The following is a 380-nucleotide window of genomic DNA, read 5'->3' as shown; positions in this document are numbered from 1 at the left end:
ATTGTGTGCGCGGTGAACTCAGGGACAGTCGCACGGCGCCAAGCCTTTCCTTGCTGGGAAACACTCGGTCAAAGGCATTTAAAAAAAATAATCCCCATAAATCTCCATGTATAATGAGGCGTGCGGTTGGGGTTTTAAGTCCCATCAATTCCCTCTGTTGTAACAAAGGGAACCCCGGTGAACTGGAAGGTCTTAGCATACCAGGAGAGCTGTCAGGCACACGTAACGCAGACGGGGACATTGCTTTAAGAACTTTGCAAGATTACCAAACACGGGTGCTTTTCCCCCAAGAACATCCACTTGAGGGTTTCACAAACAGGGAAGCAACGCGCCCCAAACTCCTTCCTCCGCTCGAGGAGTCGCCTTCAGCCTCCATACTC

The sequence above is a fragment of the Corvus brachyrhynchos genome, unplaced genomic scaffold, assembly GCF_000691975.1.
Source record: "Corvus brachyrhynchos isolate BGI_N302 unplaced genomic scaffold, ASM69197v1 scaffold310, whole genome shotgun sequence".
NCBI lineage: Eukaryota > Metazoa > Chordata > Aves > Passeriformes > Corvidae > Corvus > Corvus brachyrhynchos.
This window is presented reverse-complemented; position numbering follows the sequence as displayed.